The following is a 20,786-nucleotide window of genomic DNA, read 5'->3' on the forward strand; positions in this document are numbered from 1 at the left end:
AGAAGTCCCTGAAAAACAAACCAAAGCAACAGAAAAGTGAATATACTAAAACTATAATTCGAAAAACCCTTAATATAAAGAAAATTTGAAATTAAATATTGCAAGAGTACACCAATGTATCTGAAAATATGAGTTAGACTGTCAAAAATCATTATATATTCAAATAAAACTATGGAACTTTAGAGAGAAAGAAAAAGTCCTTTAAGTATTTAGGAAAAATGAACAAGTGACATATAAGGAAGATAAGTTATTATCAGAAATTTTAGAATGATATGGATAAATCTCAGAATCATCATGCTGAGTGTAGGAATTCAGACAAGTCCAAGACCAAAATGGAATTATATATTTAAGATACACAAAGAAAGAAAATATGAGCCTAGCATTTGTTTTTATACTGATAGACTTTTTTTTTTTTTTTTGAGCAGTTTTAGGTTTACAGAAAAATTGAGAGGGAAGTACAGAGAGTTCTCATATATGCCTCACTCCCACCCCTGGTTTCCACTACTGTTAACATTTCTCATTAGTGTGAGCAATACATGATTATTAACTAAAATCCATAATTTACATTAAAGGTCATTCTATAGATTTTTGTTTTACATTCTATAGATTTTGGCAAATGTATAATGTTATATATCCATCATTTCATACAGAATAGTTTCACTGCCCTCAAAATCCCCTGTGCTCCACATTTTCATCCCTTCCTCCCTCCCCCATGAACTCCTGGGAACCACTCATATTTTTACCGTCGCCATAGTTTCACTTTTTCCGGAATGTCATATAGTTGGAACTATATAGTGTATAGCTTTTAAAATTAGCTTCTTTCACTTAGCAATATGCATTTAAGTTTCCTCCGTGTCTTTTTGAGGCTTGGCAGCTTATTTTTTTTAATTGCTGAATAATACTCTGTTGTATGGATGTACCACAATGTGTTTATCCATCCACCTACTGAAGGATATCTTGGTTGCTTCCACATTTTGGCAATTATTAGTAAATCTGCTATAAACTTTCATGTGCAGGTTTTTGTGTGAACATAAGGTTTCAACTCATTTGGGTAAATACCAAGGAGCAGGATTGCTGTATCATATCGGCATGAGTATGTTTAGTTTTGTAAGTTTCTGCCAAATTATCTTCCAAAATGCATGTAACATTTTGCATTCCTCCCAGCAATGAATAAGAGTTCCTCTTGCTTCATATCCTTGTCAGCATATGGTACTGTCAGTCTTTTGGATTTTAGCCATTCTAATAGGTATGTAGTGGTATCTCATTGTTGTTTTAATTTTCAATATCCTAATGCCACATGATGTTGAGCATCTTTTCATATGCTTATTTGCCATCTGTTTATCTTCTTTGGGTAAGGTGTGTGTTCAGATCTTTTGCCCTTTTTAAAATTGAGTTATTTGTTTTCTTATTGTTGAGTATCAAATATTCTTTCTGTATTTTGGATAGAAGCCCTTTATAAGATATGTGCTTTGAAAATAATTTCCTACAGTCTTTTAAATCTCTTAATAGTATTTTTTGCAAGAAGTTTTTAATTTTAATGAAGTTCAAATAATCAACTTTTTCTTTCACGCATCATACTTTTTGTATTGTATCTAAAAGGTCATCACAAACCCAAGGTAACTTAGATTTTATTTTATGTTATCTTCTGGGAGTTTTATTGCTTTGCATTGTTCATTTAGGTCTGTGATCTATTTTGAGTTAATTTTTGTGAAAAGTGTAAGATTTGTGTCTAGATTCATTTTTTTGCATGTAGATATCCCATTGTCCAACACCATTTGTTGAAAACACTAGCCTTTCTCTATTAAATTGACTTTGATCCTTTATCAAGATCAGTTGATTATATTTGTGTGGGCCTATTTCTGGGCTCTCTATTCTGTTTCATTGATCTGTTTGTCTATTCTGCCAATTCCATGCCGTCTTTATTGTAGCTTTATAGTAAGTCTTAAAGTTGGGTAAAGTTCTGCATCTATTGATTTGACCATATGAGTTTTCTTCTGTAGTCTGTTGATATGATGGATTTCATTAATTTTTGAATGTTGAACCAACCTTGCATATTTGAAATAAATTTCCTTTGGTGATGATGTATAATTTTTCATACATTGTCACATTCAATTTACTAATATTTTGTTGAGTATTTTTGCATGAATGCTCATGAGAGATATCTGTCTGTAGTTTCCTTCTCATAATGTCTATCTGGTTTTGGTATTAGAGTAATGCTGGCCACAGTAAATGAGTTAGGAAGTATTCTTTCTGCTTCTTTGTTTTGGAAAGTATCGTAAAGAATTGGTATCATTTCTTCCTTAAATGTTTGGTAGAATTCACCACTTAATCAATCTGGGCCTTGTGCTTTCTGTTTTGGAAGGTTATTAATTATAGATTCAATTTATTTAATATATAGATGCATATTCATGTTGCCTATTTCTCATTGTGTGAGTTTTGGTAGATTGTGTTCCTCAAGGACTTGGTCTATTTCATCTAGATCATCAAATTTGCGTGCAATAAGTTGTTCATAATACTCTTTTATTATCTTTTTAATGTGCATGGGATCAGTAGTGATGGCCCATATTTCCTTTCTGATATTAGTAATTTGAGTCTTTTCTCTCTTATTTTTTCTTGGTTAACCTTGATAGAGGTTTATCAATTGCATTGATCTTTTTCAAAGAACCAGTTTTTGGTTTCATTGATTTTCTCTATTGATTTCTTGTGTTCACTTACATTGATTTCTGTTCTAATTTTTATTATTTCTTTTCTTCTGCTTCCTTTGGGTTTAATTTGATTTTCTTTTTTTATTTTCCAAGATGGAAGCTTAGAATATTGATTTTAGATCTTTCTTCTTTTCTATTATATACATTCAATGCTATACATTACCCTCTGAGCACTGCTTTTACTGTATCTCACAAATTTTGATGTTGTATTTTCATTGTTTGAAATATTTTTACATTTCTCTTGAAACTTCTTTGACCAACATATGATTTAGAACTGTTTTGCTTAATCTCCAAGTATTTTAGGGGTTTCTAGCTATCTTTTTATTATTGATTTCTATCTTAATTCCATTGTAGTCTGAAGGCATACTTTGTATGATTTCTATTCTTTTAAAAATTTTTGGTGTCTTCTATGGACTAGAAAATGCTCTATCTTGGTGAATGCTCCATGTGAGCTTCAGAAGAATGTATATTCTGCTGTTGTTTGATAAAGTAGATATCTTTACAGAAGAATTAGGTCCAGATGATTGATGGTGCTCTTCAGTTCAACTATGTCCTTACTGATTTTCTACCTGCTGGACCTGCCAGTTACTGATAGTGGGGTGTTGAAATCTCCAACTATAATAGTGTGCTCAAGTTTTTCTCAATGCAATTCCATCAGCTTTTTACTTCACGTAGTTTGATGCTCTATTGTTAGGCACATACACCTTAAGGATTGTTATGTCTTCCTGGAGAATTGATCCATTTGTCTTTATGTAATGCTCTTCTTTATCCCTGATAATTTTTTTTGCTCTGAAATCTGCTTTGTCTGAAGTTATAGCTACCCTAATTTTCTTTTAATTACTCTTATCATGATATGTCTTTCTCCATCCCTTTACTTCTAATATATTTGTGTCTTTATAGTTAAATTGGGTTTCTTATAGACAGCATATTGTTGAGTCTCATTTTTTATTTACTCTGGCAGTTTCCATATTTTAATTTTTGCATTTAAACCATTGAAATTTAAAGTGATTATTGATATACAAGCATACCTTGGAGATATTGTGGGTTCAGTTCCAGACAACCACAATGAAGCAAATATTACAATAAAGTGAGTCACACAAATTTTTTGGCTTCGCAATGCATATAAAAGTTATGTTTACACTATGTCATAATCTATTAAGGGTGCATTGTGTCTAAAAAAACAATGTGTATACCTTAATTAAAAAATACTTTATGGATAAAAAACGATAACCATCTTCTGAGCCTTCAGTGAGTCATAATCTTTTTGCTGGTGGAGGGTCTTATAAAAAATGCATTATCTGTGAAGTGCAATAAAGCATAATAAACAAGGTATGCCTGTAGTTGGATTAATATCTACCATATTTTTTACTGTTTTATATTCATTGCCCTTGTTTTTTTTGGCTTCCACTCTCTTTCTGCCTTCTCCAGTTTTAACTGAGTATTTTATATGATGCTATTTTTTCTCCTTTTTCACTATATCAATTATACTTTTTTTACTTTTTTCAGTGATTGCCTTTGAGCTTTCAATATACATTTACAACTAGTTCTCTTTTAAATAACACTATACTACTTGTTGGGTAGTGTACCTTATAAAGGATTGTTACCAATTCTTCCCTCCTGTCCGTTACAATATTTCTGTCATTTCACTTATTCATGAGCTATAATCACCAAATACTTTGTTCTATTATAATTATTTTAAACGAACTGTTATCTGTTAGATTTGATTTATTAAGAATAAGAAAATTTAAAATTTTTATTTTGGCTTCTTTTATTCCTTTTGTAAAGCTCTTCCTTTCTTCATACAGACCTGAGTTTCTGACCTCTATCCTTTTTCTTCTATCTGAAGAACTTTCTTTTTATTGAGTTCATAATAGTTTACATCAATGTGAGATTTCAGTTGTACATTATTTCTTGATTGTCACCACATAAGTGCTCCCTTTCACCCCCGTGCCCACCCCTCACCCCCCTTCCCTGGTAACCACTGAATTGTTTTTTTTTTTTTTGGTCCGTGTATCTGTTTATAGTCCACATGTGAGTGAAATCATCTGGTGTCTGTCTTTCTTAGACTGGCTTATTTAGCTAAGCATAATTTCCTCCAGGTCCTTCCATATTATTGCAAATGGGGTGAATTTATCTTATTTTATGGCTGAGTAGTATTCCATTGTATATATATGCCACATCTTCTTTATCCAATCATCAGTCAATGGGCACTTGGATTGTCTCCATGAGAAGAACTTCCTTTAAAATTTCTTGCAAGGCTGGTCTACTAGTGACAAATTCCCTCAATTTTTTGGCTGTCTGTGGAATTATTTCTCCTGTACTTTGAAGCATAATTTCATTGGATTAAGAATTCTAAACTGATGGAGTTTTTTTCTTTCAATACTTTAAATATTTCGTCTCACTCTCTTCTTGCTTTTGTGGTTTCTGAAGAGAAGCCCAATATAATTCTTATCCTTGATCTTCTACAGGTAAGGTGGATTTTTCTCTCTGGGTTCTTTAAGATTTTCTTTTTGTCTTTGACTTTATGCAGTTTGAATATGATATGTTTAAGTGTAGTTTTTTTTGTTATTTATCCTGCTTAGTGTTCTCCGACGTTCCTGAATCTGTGGTTTTGTGTCTGTCACTAATTTGGGGACATTCTTAGTCATTATTGTTTCAAATATTTCTTCTGTTCTTTTTTCTCTTTCTTCTTCTGATATTTTGTAATTGTCCCACAGTTCTTGGATATTGTGTTTGTCTTTTTCTTTGCATTTATGTTTTGGGAGTTTCTGTTGACATTTCTTCAAGTTCACTGATTCTTTGGCCATGTACATTGTATTGATGAACCTGTCAAAGGCATTCTTCATTTCTGTCACAGTGTTTTTGTTTTTGTTTTTTTTTTATAATATTTTTTCTTTTTTTAAAGATTTTATTTTTTCCTTTTTCTCCCCAAAGCCCCCCGGTACATAGTTGTATATTCTTCGTTGTGGGTCCTTCTAGTTGTGGCATGTGGGACGCTGCCTCAGCGTGGTCTGATGAGCAGTGCCATGTCCGCACCCAGGATTCGAACCGACGAAACACTGGGCCGCCTGCAGCAGAGCGCGCGAACTTAACCACTCGGCCACGGGGCCAGCCCCTCTGTCACAGTGTTTTTGATTAGTATTTCCTTTTGATTCTGATTTATGGTTTTAATCTCTTTGCTTACATTATCCATCTGTTATTACATGTTGTCCACTTTTTCTATTAGAGCCCTTAGCATATTAATTCTGGTTGTTTTAAATTCCCTACCTGATAATTCCAACATTCCTGCCATATCTGTGTCTGGTTCTGATGCTTGCTCTGTTTCTTCAAATTATGTTGTCTTTTAATATACCACGTAATTTTTTGTCAAAAGCCAGAAATGATGTACTCTGTAAAAGTAACTGAAGTAACCAGGCCTTTAGTGTGAGCTTTTATGTTTATCTGGCTGGGGTTAGGCTGTGTACTGTTTGCTATAGCTGTAGCTGTCAGAGGCTAAAATTTCTTTAGTGTAGTTGGTTTTGCTCCCCCTGTTGTACAAGAGCATTTTGGTATGGTGGTAAGGTGTGTGGTGGAGGGTGGGGGTAATGAAATGTCCTATAATCCTGTGATTAATTCTCAGGCTTTTAGTGAGCCTCTGCCCCTGGTCTGTGACCTTCACAAGTGCCTGTCAGGTTTTCCCTCCTTTGGTGGGACAGAAATGCTATGGGGGTCTGGAGTTTGTTATTTCCCTTACACCACATGGAAGGCTAGAGCAGGCTGGAGTTGGGTATTTCTCTTCCCCTGGACCACTTAGGCTTTTGTAAAACCCTAGTCAGTTATGCTCTGGTAAAATTTTCTTTTGAAGATCAGCCTTGTTAAGAACAGAATGCCCCGGGATTATTTAAAAATAGCTACTGTCCCCCTCTACCGACTGGAAGCAGGAGGGGACTTTTCTCTGATCTTCACTGTAAGAATCCTGGAGGTAAACTCACAAAAGTGTGGGTGTTTCCCTAAGACTACATCCCCTAGTGATTTTCACTCTCAAGCTAGTCCACATTGAGCTTCAACCCTTCTCCAATTACAGTTTCTCTTTTTACCCCAACACTGATTCCTGTGGGTTTTGCTCTTGGTCTTCTAATCTGATAATTGTGGTTCTTTGTATCTGCCAGTCTTTCTCATTTCAGGGGCAGTGATTTACTCTGTGACCTCAGTTCTCTGCTGGATCTAAGAAGAATTGTTGATTTTTAATTCAGTTTTTTTGTTTTTGTTAGGATAAGAGTCATGACTTGCAAGCTCCTTACATACTATACTGAAAACCAGAAGTCAAGCTTAGGACTTTATATCAGGCAAAACTTAATTTCAAGCATAAAGGATACATGGAAACTGTTATGAACTTGCAAGAAATCAGGGAATGTTTTTGCCTTGAACCACTCCTGAGGAATTGACTAGAGAATGAACTTCAGAAAAATAAAATGACTAGAGAAACATTGACATAATGACTGTGGTGATCAACATACCTGTAGCACTATGACTAAAGGAGGCCAGAAAGGCAGAGAGAATTGTATGTAATGGATATATGCCACTATGTAGATAAAGTGTAATTGAAATATGGGGGTTGGTTCAAGTTGTGGGCAAAATGAAGTAAATATACTCCACAATGTCTATTCCAGTGAATGCAGTTATAAAACTTAGATAGAATGCATTGAAAAGCTTTTTGAGGCCTTAAAAAAGTAAATAGCAGTTGAATTTGGAAAGAAGAACAGAATTTGAAGTAGCATGGACCTAGTTATGAGTTTACCAGTTACCACTCAGGTATCTCCTGCCTGGATTCAGTGCTGCCTGAAACCCGGAAATGAGCAACAGAATAGATAGAGAGAACTCCAAGAGAAGCCCTCTAATTCTGGCATGTGAAGAAAAGGGAATCTTCTAATTCTTAGAGAGAGTGAGAGGAAATTCCCTGTTTATTTTTTTTCTCTGTCATGTCCCAGGACCCAAGCAATGCCCTGATGGCAGAGCAAGTGGCAGCAACAGCTGTGGCAATGGGGGCTCTATAGAAGCCTTAAACTCTGAGAGAGAGGCCAGCCCAGTGGCACAGCGCTTAAGTGCGCATGTTCTGCTTCGGCTGCCCAGGATTTGCTGGTTTGCATCCCGGGTGCAGACACGGCACCACTTGGCAAGCCATGCTGTGGCAGGCATCCCACATATAAAGTAGAGGAAGATAGGTATGGATGTTAGCTCAGGGCCAGTCTTCCTCAGCAAAAAAGAGGAGGATTTGCAGTAGATGTTAGCTCAGGGCTAATCTTCCTCAAAAAAAATAAAATAAAATAAATAAAAAAACTCTGAGAGAGAGAAATCTGTGGAGCTGTGGTCCCAAGATGGTTGGTATATTAGATCTCTATTGCTATGTAACAAATTACTATAAACTTATCAGCTTAAAACAATACCCATTTATTATTTCATAGTTGGGTAGGTCAGAAGTCCAGGCAGACTAAATTTATTTCTCTGCTCAGGGTATCACAAGGTTGAAATTAAAATGTTGGCTGGGCTGGGCTCTTGTTTGGAAGTTCTGGGAAAGAATCTTCTTCTAGGGTCATACAGGCTGTTGGCAGAATTCAGTTCTTATAGCTGTAGGACTGAAGTCTCTGTTTCCTTGCTAGATGTTAGCTGGGGGTCACTCTCAGCTCCTTAGGGCCACTGGTATTCCTTTTCATGTAGACTTCTGAATCTTCAAAGCCAGCAATGGTGCATCAAGGTCTCATGCATAACATCTCTCTAATTTCCTATTCTGCTGCATTTCTCTGAATTCCTTTTCTGCCACCAATTGGAGAACAATCTATGCTTTTAAAGAATAATCTAATTACAATGGCCTCACCTGGATAACTTAGGATAATCTTACTATCTTAAGGTCAACTGTGCAATATAACAACATAATCATGAGAGTGATATCATATTTACAGACAAAGGAAATTAGGGTGAGACATGTTTGGGAGAACATGTTAGAAATTCTGCTTACCACAGTGAGGTAAGCACCCATTGTTTTTTCTCTCTGTCAACCTGTTGCTTGGTTCCATTCATGGGTACAGTCAAAGGATGTGTAGGACATGTTGGGGTAAATAAGGCCCCATTTTTTGACCATAGGACTGAAAAAAAAAAAAAGAGACACAAGAAACCAGAAAGTATTAGGAAGATTGCAAAGAGGAAGCAGGTCAGAAAAGTGATCCCCAAAAGTTCACCATGAATTCTTGGGTTCACCCCTGAGGTACCCATATGTGGATTTCACCTAAATACCATAGACTTTGATAGCCTATCTATGAAATAGAATAGTGTCCAGGTCCTAGACAAGCCACCATATAGCACACACGAATGACATATGTAAACAGCACAGCAAAGTCTCTGCTAACTGAACTGATATTGCCCAGAGAAGTTAGATTGTAACTTGAAGCCTGAATTTAACTATTTTGGACTATCTGCTTAAACAAAAGTGTATACATTTCACATGGAATTTTAAAAAAGAGCTAGTGTCCTATAAGTTACTATGTAAAATATCCATAATACACTACAAAATTACTCAGACTATGAAGAACTTGGAAGATCTCAACTTATATGGGAAAAGACAATCAAGTGATGCTAAAGCTGAGATTACATAGATGTTGGGATAATCTGAAAACTAATTCAAAGTAGCTATGTATACTTGAAATTTTCTAAGAGAATAGAACTTAAGTGTTGTCACCACACACACAAAAGAAAAAATGACATGATCTCAGCTAGAGAAGCTATCCCTAAGCTAGTGGGCTGGGAGGGATTCAGGTGGTTGGTGTCAGTGAATGCAAATACTTGTGGGTGAAAGCTGGTGAAATCTGCAGGGAGTCTGTGGTGGCTGTGCTTGTCATAGTTTCTTCAATGGCAAGAGCTGCTGGGTTTGTCTGCAGAGCAGGTCACTGGGAACCTCAATCACTCCCACTACACGGCTGCTATTGGTAGCCCCTACTTTTCTTCATGAATTCTAGCTATCTCTATACATCTCAGATTTGCTGGGTTCTGGGTGGGGTGAAACTGAAGCAGGCTTTTGTGTTTCCCCAAAAGGCTGGGAAAGGTGGTTGTTCACATCACTCTTCCTTTCCCTGTGAGAGGAACTCTTTCTAGCTGGGGAATTCCCTCTTGGCACTAAGCAATGCCAGCTTGGGGGATGATGCAGGCAAAATGAAGCTGACTTTTTTTTCCTTTTTTGGAGTTATTCTCTAGTTTTTTGTTCTGCTGTCTTGCTGGTTTCTTAAGTGGACTCCAGAACACTGCCAGGGCTGTTTGTTCATAGAGAGCTGTCTGTTGATCTTTGTGGGGAGAATGGAACCTACTCTGCCATCTTGATGATGTCACTCAAATTCTCTCAACATTTATTTATCTACAAAAGTCTTTATTTTGTCTTCATTTTTGAAAGACAATTTTGTTGGATACAAGAGTTTTGGTTGACAGTTTTATTCTTTCTGCACTTTGAATATGATGTCCCAGTGCCTTCTGGCCTTCATTGTTTCTGATGAGAAGTCAGTTGTTAATCTTATTTGAATTTCCTTGTAGGTGATGAGTCATTTGCTCTTGTTGCTTTCAATATTTTATCTTTGTCTTGGTTTTCAGCACATTTACTATGATGTATCTGTGTATAGATCCCTATCTTATTTGGAGTTTGTTGAGATTCTTGCATATGAACATTATTTTTTTCATCAAATTTGTGACATTTCATCTATGTCTTCAAATGTTTTTCTGCTCTTTTCTATTTTTTGTCTCCTTCTGGTATTTCTGTTAATGTGTGTTGATGTGATTAAAGTTTTGCCACATTTCTCTGAGGCTCTCTTGATTTTTTTAAATTCTATTTTCTCTTCGTCATTTAGATTGTATAAATTTTATTGATCTATCTTTGAGTTTGCTGACTCTTTGTTCTGCCACTTGAAATCTCTATTGATATTCTCTATTTGATGAGACATTGTCTTTATACCTTCCTTTATTTCTTTAAGCATAGTTTCCTGTAGTTTCTTAAATTTCTTTGAACTACTGGTTACTTTGAAGTCATTGTTAAATATGACATCTGGTCCCTCTCACAGGCAGTTTTGTTATGTACTTTGTTTCCTGTTTATGGGTCACATGTTCTTGTTTATTTGGATTTCTCAATTTTTTATTTCAGCAGATTTTATCAATGAATAAATCCAGAGGAACTGGGTGGCTACGAGAGGTGGGGTGGTTTATCACAGAGGCAATAAGTTCATCTTCTTAGAATGAAAATCAGAAGGACCATGGAACTTATTTCTTTTTATTTATTTATTTACTTATTTTTATTGTAGTAACATTGGTTTATATTATATAAATCTTAGGTGTACATCATTATATTTCAATTTCTGTGTAGATTACATCATGTTCACCATCCAAGGACTAATTACCATCATCACCACACACATGCTGTGTCACCCCTTTCACCCTTCTTCCTCGCACCTTCCCCTCTGGTAACCACCAGATTGGTAACCAATCTTGTCTCTATGTGTTTGTTTGTTGTCCTTATCTTCTACTTATGAGTGAGATCATACAGTATTTGACATTCTCCCTCTGACTTATTTTGCTAAGCATAATACACTCAAGGTCGATCCATGTTGTCACAAATGGCCAGATATCATCATTCCTTATGGCTGAGTAGTATTTCATTGTGTATATATACCACATCTTCTTTACCCATTCATCCCTTGATGGGCATCTAGGTTGCTTTCAAGTCTTGGCTATTGTGACTAATGCTGCAAGGAACATAGGGGTGCATAAGTCTCTTTGAATTGCTGATTTCAAGTTCTTTGGATAAATACCCAGTAGTAGGAAAGCTGAGTCATATCGTATTTCTATTTTATTTTGAGAAATCTCCATACTGTTTTCCATAGTGGCTGCACCAGTTTGTGCTCCCACCAGCAGTGTACGAGGGTTCCCTTTTTTCCACATCCTCTCCAACATTTGCTTCCTGTCTTGTTAATTATAGCCATTCTGATAGGAGTGAGGGGATACCTCATTGTAGTTTTTATTTGCATTTCCCTGATAGTTAATGATGTTGAACATCCTTTCATGTGCCTGTTGGCCATCTGCATGTCTTCCTTGGAGAAATGTCTGTTCAGATCTTTTGCCCATTTTTTAACTGGCTTGTTAAGTTTTTTGTTTTGAGATGTATGAGTTCTTTGCATATTTTGGATATTAACTCCTTATCAGACATATGGTTTGCAAATGTCTTCTCCCAATTGTTAGGTTGTCTTTCACTTTGTTGATAGTTTCCTTTGCTGTGCAGAAGCTTTTTAGTTTGATGTAGTCCCATTTGTTTATTTTTTCTATTGTTTCCCTTGCCTGGTCAGACATGATACTTGAAAATATGCTAAGACCAATGTTGAAGAGCATACTGCTTATGTTTTCTTCTGGAAGTTTCATGGTTTCAGGTCTTACATTCAAGTCTTTAATGCATTTTGAGTTAATTTTTGTGTATGGTGTAAGATAATGGTCTACTTTCCTTCTTTTACATGTGGCTGTCCAGTTTTCCCAACACCATTTATTGAAGAGACTTTCCTTTCTCCACTGTATGTTCTTGGCATCCTTGTCAAAAATTAGCTGTCCATTAATGTGTGGGTTTATCTCTGGGCTCTTGATTCTGTTCCAGTGATCTGTGTGTCTATTTTTATGCCAGTATCATGCTGTTTTGGTTACTATGGCTTTGTAGTATATTTTGAAATCAGTGAGTGTGATACCTCCAGCTTTGTTCTTTTTTCTCAGGATTCCTTTGGCTATTCAGGGGTCTTTTGTTGTTCCACATAAATTTTAGGATTCTTTGTTCTACTTCTTTGAAAAATGTTGTTGGAGCTTTGATAGGGATTCCACTGAATCTGTAGATAGCCTTAGGAAGTATGGACATTTTAACTGTTAATTTTTCCCGTCCAAGAGCATGAACTATCTTTCCATTTCTGTGTTTTATTCAATTTCTTTCAATGTCTTATAGGTTTCAGTGTACAGATCTTTCACCTCTTTGGTTAAGTTTATTCCTAGGTATTCTATTCTTTTTGTTGCAATTGTAAATGGGAGTGTATTCTTGATTTCTCTTTCTGCTACTTCATTGTTAGAGTATAGAAATGCAACTTATTTTTGTTTGTTGATTATTTATCAGAACAAACAGTAACAATAAACCAATATGGATATCTCATAATTTTTTGTTGAAAACTAGATATTTTAAGTAATATGTTGAACACTTGATTCTAACCCCAGTCCTCTCCAAGACTCGTTTTCATTGGTCTTTGCTGTTGTTATTGTTTGTTTTGTGGCTAGGCTGTTTTACTGAAGTCTGTTTCCTTATAACGGGAAGCTTTTGCTATTGTCCTTCAGAGGGCAAAGCCTTGAGCATGTGCATAGTCACCTTGGGATCACAGAGGTTTTAGCAATGCTCTCTTTGACTATCTCTTTCTCTGACCACTCTTTTAAGCTGTCTGTTTCACATATTACTATATTTCACCTTTTAGGCTCCACTAATTACCAGCTGACTGCTATGTTTTCAACAATGCTCTGAGGCATAAATTGCTCAGCAGTCTGGTCCAATTAAATTCATGAAGGGATGGTTTTTGAAGCCAGTCTTTGTAGTTTGTTCGACCTCCAGGAGGGCTTTTTAGCCGTATCTTTCCCTGGTTCTCTCTGGTGAACTAGCTGGCCTATGGTATAGCCTCTTTCTCTTAACTGAGAGGAACTAATGGTTTCAAGAGTCCCCTTAGACTTGAACTTGCCACACTGTTTCAAATAGTCATTTGCTTTGGGTAGAGCTTTGGAGCTCACTTTTTTAATGAACGGCCTCTGTCTCTGGGAAAAACTCTCAGAAAACCTATGGATACTGGGTGGAGTGACAGTCTCTTGACTTCTAGGTTTTTTTCTCTCCATGTGTGGAACCTTTGTCCTATGAGAAAGCTGGGGCAAGGAGAAGTCAGGGTCCCAGTAGTCTAAGTCTGGCACATCTGGAGTAGAATCTCCATCCTATCAATAGGGACTGGGTGAAGGAAAGGAGCCCTTGGACTCTAGGCTGCACTAACCAGGAATTTAGTCTTTTCAACTTGAAATTGGCAAGGACAAGAAATACCAGCAGACTGCCATTCCAGGTGAGATGTGATAAGCCTTGATTGGAAACTATACACAGACCTTATATGCTTTAAAAAATTTATTTAAAATAGATCATACACCTAAATGTAAAGTGCAAAACTATAAAACTTCTTGAACATAACATACAAGAAAATCTAAAAGACCTTGGGTTTGACAATGGCTCTTTAGATACAACACCAAAAGCATGATCCATGAAAGAAAGAAGAGACAAATGGGACTTCATTAAAATTAAATTTCTGCTCTGCAAAAGATGCTGTCAAGAGAATGAGAAGAGCCACAGACTGGGAGAAAATATTTGCAAGAGATATACCAATAAAGAACTTTTATCCAAAATATACAAGAACTCTTAAAACTCAATAAAAAAATGAACAATCTGATTTTAAAATGGGCAAAAATCTGAATAGACATCTCACCATAGAAGATATACATATGGAAAATAAGCATATGAAAAGATGCTCAATATCATATGTCATTAGGGAATTGCAAGTTAAAACAACAACGAGGTACCACTGCACATCTGTTAGTGTGGCTAAAAATTTAAATACTGACAACATCAGATGCCATCAAGAAGATGGAGCAGGAGAAACTCTCATTCATTGCTGGTGTGAATGCACAATGGTACACTTTGGAAAACAGTTTGGCAGTTTCTTAGAAAACTAAACATATTTACAGTATCATTCAGCAATTTCATTTCTAGGTATTTATCCAAATGAGTGAAAGCTTATGATCACAGAAAAACCTACACATGAATGTTTATAGCAGTTTTATTAATAATGGCCCATAATTGAAGGCAATAATTTTTTATTAGACACCCTTTATAAAGATGTCCTTTAATAGGTGAGTGGATAAATTGCGGTTCAACCATAAAATGGAACATTATTCCGGGATAAAAAGAAATGAGTTATCAAGCCATGAGAGACATGGATGAAATTTCACATTGCTAAGTGAGAGAAGCCAGTCTGTTTACTTTATGAATTAGGATACAGTTTATCTTGGCAAACATTCCATGTGCAATCACAAGGAGTATTAATTCTACTGCTGCTGTGTATAGTATTCTACAAATATGTTAACGACAAGTTGAATGTAGTGTTGTTTAGATTTATTATTAACGTTCTAGCTAATCATTCTATTAATTCTTAAAAGTATTGAAATCTCCAAATATAATACCGGACTTGCCTGTTTCTCCTTGTAGTTCTAGCTATTTTTGCTTCAAGTTTTGTTATATCTTCTTGGTAAATTGCCATCTTTAACCTGAGAATATTGCTTCTTCTGAAAGCTACTTTTTGATATTAATATAGCCATTCCACCTTTCTTTTGATTAGTGTTTGCATAATATAACATCTATGTATTTTTATTTAAAGTCAGTTTCTGGTAGAAAGCATATATAGTTGGGTCTTGAAGAAGATTTGAATGACTTAAATTAGCATAATATTTTATGTGACTATTCAAGCTTTCTATTTTTTTCTTGAGTTAGTTTTAAGTTACACTTTTCGAGGAATTTGTCTATTTCCTCTTAAATTTTCAATCCTTTTGGCATAAATTAATAATATTCCCTAATCTCTAGGGTTTTTGTTCCCTCCTTCTTTCATATTACTTCAATGTATCTTTTCTTTTTATCTTGAAGAAACTGTCAAATGTTTATTAGTTTTGTAAAAGAAACAAACATGGGATTTTATTGATCTTTCTTGTGTCTTTGTTTTCTATTTCATAAACTGATGCTTTTACCTTTAACACTTCCTTCCTTCTACTGTCTTTTGACTTTTCCTGTTGTTCCTACTATACTCTTAGCTTGGAGACTTAGCTCATTAATTTTCATCCCCTCTTCTTTTCTAAGATAACTATTTAAGGATATAAACTTTCCTCAAAGCATAATTTCACCATGTTTCACAGGTTTTTTATATGTAGTATTTTCATTATTATTAAATTTTAAGTATTTTAAGATGCCTCTCATTTCTTCTTTGATCCACAAGATATTTAGAAATGTGTTTTAAATTAGGAAATATATGTAGATGTTTTATTTACCTTCTTTATTAATATATAACTTAATTGCAGTGTGGTAAGACAACATGGATCCTATGATACCAATAATTTAAATTAGTAAATAATTTGTGATGGTCTAATGCAGAATCAATTCTCATAACTGTTCCAAGTGTGCTTTCAAATGAGTTATGCTTTTGGTAATTTTTTGAAGCAGAAGCATATATATTTCAATTTCTATTTGGTGAGGCTTATATGTTGTGTTGTTTAAATCTTCTGTATGCTGTTGACTTGTATATGTGATTTCTCAATAACTGAAAAGAACTGTTGAATTCTCTCACTCACTTGGTGGATTTTTCAACTTCTCCATAGACTTCTATCAATTAATGTTTTATCATCTTTGAGGCTATTTTTAAGTGTATATGTAATATTATGTACCATTTTCATGGAAATGATATCCCAACACCTTTGCCATTATCCTATTGGTTAGAAGCAAGACACAAATCCTGCCTACATTTAAGGGGAGAAGATTACACAGTATAAGGATCACAATGGATCTTTCTTTTAGATCTACCCCTAGAGTCATAATAAATATTTGTTATTATTAAATATCTCTGGGATAATATAAGTAGCTAAGAACATTTCAACTCCATTTATACCCATCCCAACTTATATTGTTATATATTTGAAAAAGCGGACTTCATCAAATTAAAAGACACTGTTAATAGAATGACAAGCCACAGACTGAGAGAACCCATTTCAAAAAAATCTGACAAAGGACTTGTATCAAGAATATGTAAGGAAATCTAAACACTCAACAATAAGAAAAGGAAGAACCCAATAAAAAAGAGGGCAAAAGATTTGAATAGATTACTCAACAAAGAAGATATTCAGATGGCAAATAAGCATAAGAAAAGATGCTCAAACTCATCTACCATTAGAGAATTGCAAACTAAAACCAGAATGAAATATCACTACACGCCTAGTTGAATGGCTAACATTTAAACAAAATTATGGTAACACCAAGTGCTGATGAAGATGTGGAGCAACTGGAACTCATTTATTTGTGGTGGGAATGCAAAGTGATAGAGAAACTTTGGAAAAGTTTGGCACTCATTCCCACTCCTAGGCATTGACCTTCTAGAAATGAACATTTAGGTTAACTCAAAACCAGTATCTGAAAGTTTATAGCAACTTTATTCATAATCACCAAAACTGGAAACATGTCACATGTTCATCAATTAGTGAATGGATAAAAAATTGTGCTACATCCATACAATGAAGTACAATAAAAAGGAATAAACTATTGACTGACATAACAAATGACATGGATGAATCTTAAATGCATATTACTAAGTGGAAGAAGCCAGACCAAAAGGTCTACATATTGCATGATTCCATTAATATGTTCCAGAAAAGGCAAAACCATAGGGATAAAGAACATATCAGTGGTTTCCAGGGGTTGGGAATGGGGAAAGGGGCTTACAACAAAAAGAGCAAACGAGAGGAATTATTAGTGATAAAACTGTTCTGTATGGTACTGGAGTGGCAGAATACATGACTCTATATTTGTCAAAACCCATAGAACTATACACCATAAGAGTGAATTTTACTGTATGTAAATTAGAAATAAAAATCTCTAAACCAACAAACGTATATTTCTCTCGAATGAGCAGATTTTTAAAAGGTCATGTTTTGATGAATGTGTGGAGAAATACGCACATGTATACACCACTGATGGGAATGTAATTTGTACAACTATATTGAAGACAATTCAACAACCTTCCAGGTACCCTAATAATGCTCTCATCATTCAAACTCAGTAATTCTAATTCTAGAAATTTACTCTAAAGAAATCATTAGAGATGCACATAAAGATTAACGTACATTGATGTTCATTACTTCAATTTTATAGGCAAAACTGGTAATATCCAAAATGTCCAGCAGCATGGGATCATCTAAATAAATTGTTAGATCCATATGAAATACTATGGGAGAGCTAATACTGTGTTTTCAAAGAATGCCAATGACATGGAAATATGCTTATTTATTTTCAAATGAACAAAGTTGAAGAACAACATGATATGATGCCAATTTTGTTTTTATATTGTGTTATATGCATTTTTTCTAAAAGTGAAAAAGGAAACACTCTAATTTTATGAGTTACTATTTCCTGGGTTATAAGATTATAGGTATTCTTTACTTTGTAATCTATACCTTTCACTATTTTTTTTTTTTAACAATCAGCAATTACTTTTATCATCAAGGAAAAAAACCTGTTCTTTATTTTGAAAAAACAAACAAGCCCAGCCCAATCCAGCCAAGCCCATGATCTTTTCAGTTGCTATCTTCACTCAGAAGGCTACTGTTGTCCCCTGGATGCTTGTTGTCCTCTTGCTCCTTCAGGTACTGGACTCATTGCAGATGAACACCTGTCAAAGTGAGAGAGATTGGGAGCATCTCTCCAAGAGCACAAAACCTCTAAGTTAAACTGGCCTAGTCAGCCACAGGCTGATACTGGTACCAATCTCCATGACCCATGTAGAGAACAGATGTCTTTGAAAACTATAATACCCATGTTACAAAGTTGAACATTTCCCCTCTTCTAAATCTCTTCTATGAAAGAATCCTTTATTATCCTTCTCCAAAGCAGCTCTTCCTTTTCTTTTAGATATTCCATCATGCTCTGAGGAATGACAACAGCTAGAATCATTGACCTTTCATTGTACTGTTTCCTTACGCCATATCTGGTGTTTGGGGTTGCCTGTAGCCATTCTGCTTACTGCCTCTGGCCCAGCCAGCCTATTAAAAACAAAAAAACTGAGCTGTTTGATACTACTTGTCCTACCTCCTCTGTCCTCACCCCCTTTAACACCCTGTCACTGAACCAGAGTTGTTCTAAGTTGCAAACCTTGTACTGGGATGTTTTTCAAGGGTCAACAAAAATCTCCACAAATGCAGCCCTACCTGAGAAGAGTGGTTGGCAGTGACTCTTACAAGTAGCAACACAAGCAGTGCAGTGCAACAACTTATCTTCCATCCACCTTAAAAAATTATAGGTTTATGAAGCGAGTCTCACTGACTCCTCCACTGAAGTAAAGGATTTTATGACCCCCCCCCCTCACTTTTCTCCCTCGTCCATTCCTAAGGGCAGTAAGGAGTTCACTCCTATTTTCACTCACAAACACCAGGGATCTCAGGTTTGCTTCCTTCATTCAGGTAGGCTTCTAGGTCCAATATCCACTAAAATGTCAAGCATTTGTTATTCCATTATGAGATTTCATAGCCTTCCTCTCTTTCCTCTCTGCCCTCCACTCCTTCTCTCTCCTTATATGGAGAGAGAAAGATAGGTGTCACTTGCAACACTCACTGAGGCTTCATTCACTCATTCACAATAAGGTTCCTCCCAGATGTGGGCTGTCACAGACATGGCCTGGGGTAAGGAAAGGAAAAAACACCTGATGAAACCTATCAGGGTGGGGCAGGAAATGAAAACTGGTTAGTGAGAGCAAGGAGTGCACTAGAAGGACTCTGAAGAAAGGAGACAAAGCTCAGGATAAGGCACCAGAAGGTGTGACGAAGGGTGTCATGAGGAATCACCTTAGGAATGTATTTGAAAGGCACAAGACTTCCCACTTCCCCCATGCCCTATTCTGCCCATCCTCAAGAGAGACAAAAAGTAACCAAGACTCCTGATACTGTTACTATTAACCCATAAGATTTCTGTCCTTAAGACAAATGGATAAAGAAGATGTGGTATAGATATACAATGGACTACTACTCAGCTGCAAAACAGAACAAAATCATTCCATTTGCAATAACATGGATGGACCTTGAGGGAATTATGTTAAGTGAAATAAGCCAGATAGACCTTGACTCCACTCATATGAGGAATTTAAAATTATGGACTAAGAACAGTTTAGTGGATACCAGGGGAAAGGTGGGGTGGGGGGTGGGCACAGAGGGTGAAGTGGTGCACCTACAACACGAATGACAAACATTAATGTACAACTGAAATTTCACAAGATTGTAACCTATCATTAACTCAATAAAAAAAAAAAAGATTTCTGTCCTTATATATCATAAATCCTAAGACAAGTCCTAACCTCTGATGACTAAGTCAGAAGGGGGGTTGGGTTGGGGCAGCACTCTTACTGGTTATTTCATAATCAGTTGAGACATCAGGGATAAATCCTGGGGCTAGAGTCCATAGGGTTGCTGGCCTTGGCTACAGCTTCTCCAGTGGCTGCCATTAGATCAGGTAAGAGTAGGTATCAGGCTAATTAACATGAGTATTGCCCAATTGCAGAGGTAACTACGACAAATTCAACCCCAACCTTAGCATTCATGGCTCTCTGGGTCTTAAGAGATGGGAAGAAGGAGGTTCTAATAAAAGAGAGTGACTTCCAATGACATATACATGGGCCAGAAAAGTACCAGTGGAAGGAGAAAGTCATGGCTTTTGCTTGCTTCCATCAGTGATATTCATGCGGCTGAAGGAAAAAGAAAGAATATGAGCACAGGGGGTTACTTTCAAGTCAATTCACTGCCTTCCTTCCATGAAGCTGGGTTCCTTTGTTGCTGAAACCTAAACTCATCTCTGGTAGCCTGTATTCCAGCATTGGAGACCCAGCAATTTTCGACTGTTGGACACCTAACAGGGCAAGAATTATGCCATATTTTAGGGATTTTTTTTTTTGCTGTGAACATGGAACACTTTATGGGAAGTAATAGTTCGTATACATACATACAGTACAACTTCTGAAAAAAGAAAGGAGCTGAGAGGGCTAAGCATGAGATTGAAAAGAGCAACCTGTGGTCTGGAGAGTCTCAAGAAAGTGATCCCTCTGTTGAGTCATGCTTTGTGATGCTGAGATGAAAAGAGGCTGCAGTCATCCTCTGCTTCTTTCCTTTTCTTCTCCCTCACATGAAGTCTTCTACCAGCTCCTCCTGAGGAATAAATATAAAGCAGCCCCCACAGGA

General features: G+C 35.9%; 1 non-coding gene across 43 annotated transcripts in view; it reads right to left on the minus strand.

The window, feature by feature from the left end:
- Positions 1–8,108: 8,108 nt before the first annotated feature.
- The window catches only part of LOC103543947 (uncharacterized), an 85,089-nt gene continuing 72,411 nt past the window's right edge, over positions 8,109–20,786 (minus strand). For 18 of the 43 annotated variants that reach the window (XR_011536166.1, XR_011536147.1, XR_011536146.1 and 15 more), the window contains one exon: positions 16,982–18,235. This is a non-coding gene — a transcript (uncharacterized protein). Of the gene's footprint in view, positions 8,523–8,697; positions 8,825–16,981; positions 18,236–19,183; positions 19,237–20,406; positions 20,754–20,786 lie in introns of those variants that run through there. The other 25 variants (XR_011536156.1, XR_011536145.1, XR_011536136.1 and 22 more) reach the window with 4 other exon arrangements.

This window comes from Equus przewalskii, chromosome X, assembly GCF_037783145.1.
Source record: "Equus przewalskii isolate Varuska chromosome X, EquPr2, whole genome shotgun sequence".
NCBI classification, from domain to species: domain Eukaryota; kingdom Metazoa; phylum Chordata; class Mammalia; order Perissodactyla; family Equidae; genus Equus; species Equus przewalskii.